The sequence below is a fragment of the Mastomys coucha genome, chromosome X, assembly GCF_008632895.1.
Source record: "Mastomys coucha isolate ucsf_1 chromosome X, UCSF_Mcou_1, whole genome shotgun sequence".
NCBI classification, from domain to species: Eukaryota; Metazoa; Chordata; class Mammalia; order Rodentia; family Muridae; genus Mastomys; species Mastomys coucha.
The window spans coordinates 62,431,870-62,434,148 of record NC_045030.1 but is presented as its reverse complement, the minus strand read 5'-3'; the positions used below and the strand labels follow the sequence as shown (position 1 = coordinate 62,434,148).

The window sequence follows — 2,279 nt, the reverse complement described above, 5'->3', positions numbered from 1 at the left end:
AAAAAGGAAAAAGAGAGGGTGTGGAGTGTACTAGAACATGGGCAGTGATGTGCTCTTACAAAGGAAAATACTGGGGAAAAAGCCAACAAGCAGAGAGGTGGGGCAGGGGACTTTTCAACATAAACTATGCAAATGCAAAGGGAACATTCCTCGTATCTTAGTTCCTTTAAAATAGAAATTTATAAATCAAAACTGCTAACTATCTCCTTACAGCAGTCCTTTACTTCTTCATTAATATATGATTACTAATAAGCATGGTGACTATTTTAAAAATACTCTGTTGTTAGTACAGTGTCTTCAATTACCAGCACCTTTTACTTCTCTCTTCCTGAGGCCACACCCTTAAACCTAAATGTTCACTATACTAAGATCGCCAACATGGGACTGAGGGAGAGCCTTTGACAAGTTCAAAAGAGATTCAGGAAATAGCTATATAGGCTTCTGTATGATTTTTCTGTAATTCAGGTTGGAGGCTTAAAGTATTTGTGTTTCTCTCTTTGTGTTTGTGTCTCTCTGTGTCCCTCTCTGTGTGTCTCTCTGTGTGTTTCTGTCTCTGTGCCTGTATCTCTCTCTGTCTCTTTGTGTGTCTCTGTCTCTATGTGTCTCTGTCTCTCCCTCTCCCTCTCAGCCCACCCGCGGTCCAGTTTTCTCATTATTTTGTTATTCACTTTACGATCCTGTCACATCCCTACCTCTTTACCCAGTTCCTCCCGACACACAAGTCTCTCCACCTATTACCCTATCCTTTCTCCTCAGAGAAGGAGAAGACCCCCTTGAAGCCCTCCCGGAATATCAAGTCACAACAGGACTAAGCTCATACTCTCCTCATAGACACATGACCCTCAGAAGGAATTCTATGAATCCGCTGTCTCAAGGAATCCTCTTACCTTGGTTCACGGTCCAGAGTGCCTCTCTGTACGGACTGATTCCTGCTTTTTCTTAGCCAAAGACTCTCTCTTCCCAAAGAAACTATAAACTATTCCTGTAGAAGCCAAGGTCCACAGACTCTGATTTTTTTTTTAAATCTGATATCCCGTTACTAATGTCAATGCTAGTCTTTATTTTCTTCACATATTTTTTTCTTGTTAATAGTGTCTGGAAAATAGTTGATTGTTGTTTAGTGATATGTTTTGCAATAATGTAGCTGAACTCTTGAAAAATGTACCTTTGTATGCCCTTGGTTTCTGTGTAGATAAACTTTTTTGCAATTAATATCAGTACTGTTTGTTTCTAAAACATTTTTTTTCCTTTTACATTTTCTTGCTTTATAACTAGGTAGCCATTCTGGTATATCATTCATTAAGTTGCTGGATAGCTCGTTTCTCAACAGATAGATTCTAATAGATTCATAAATATAAATATTAAAGGGTTGAGACATCCTAAAGCTAATCTGTCAATAATCATATAATAGTACTATATTTCAGGGATGCATATGAGGTCATGTGCTCTCTTTCCTCCTTTGGTCCTCTCCCTCTCTCTCTCTTTGTGTCTATGTAAATGTATGTTCATAAAAGATAATATTTTTTAGCTACAGATTAGTATTACTTAATATTTTGTGGACTGGGAATTGAATTTAGGGCCTCATCCTTTTAAGGCACCACTCTAGCACTGAGCTACCAAGTTATAGTATCAGCACTAAATGTTTCATTATTTATTCATTTATGTATTTATTATTTATTCATTTATTTATTGCTTGTGGGCATCCATGAGCGCATGCACCATAATACACATATAGAGATCATAGAACAACATGTTGGAGTCCTCTTCGTCCATCATGTAGGGCCTGGGATAAAACAGAGCCTCAGACATGAAAGCAAGTGTTTTTACTTACAAGGTATCTCACTGGATCTTTATTTCATACTATAGAAGAGGCAACTAAATATCAGGTAGTATGTGTTCCTTGGTCCCTGACACCCTCATGACTAATAAGGGGCAGACTGTTTAAATAGTATATCTAGAGTCTATCTATATTTCTACATACTGTGTCAAATTACAATTTTATTTTAATTTATTTACTTAAAACAACAGACCATAGATGGAGAGGTTTCTCAGATATTAAGAGTGTTTCCTGTATAAGCATGAGGGTTAGAATATGGATGCCAGCACCCACAAAACAAGCTGTGTGTTCTTGTGAATGCCTATAACTCCAGCAATGAGGTGGCCAAAGGCTAAAGGATCCTTGAGGCTTGCTGGCTGCTATCATAGCTAAAATAAAACAAGCTCCAATCCTAGCAAGAGACCCTACCTTAAAAGAATAAGGTGGAGAGTGATAGAGGACA

The 2,279-nt window shown here is 37.9% G+C and overlaps 1 protein-coding gene across 1 annotated transcript in view; it reads right to left on the bottom strand.

The window, feature by feature from the left end:
• Positions 1-951, bottom strand: part of LOC116092865 (putative MAGE domain-containing protein MAGEA13P) — a 5,424-nt gene extending 4,473 nt beyond the window's left edge. Inside the window, exon 1 of the mRNA XM_031373820.1 lies at positions 888-951. The gene's annotated coding sequence lies outside the window, so the exon portion shown is untranslated. The remainder of the gene's footprint in view (positions 1-887) is intronic.
• Positions 952-2,279: the final 1,328 nt, after the last annotated feature.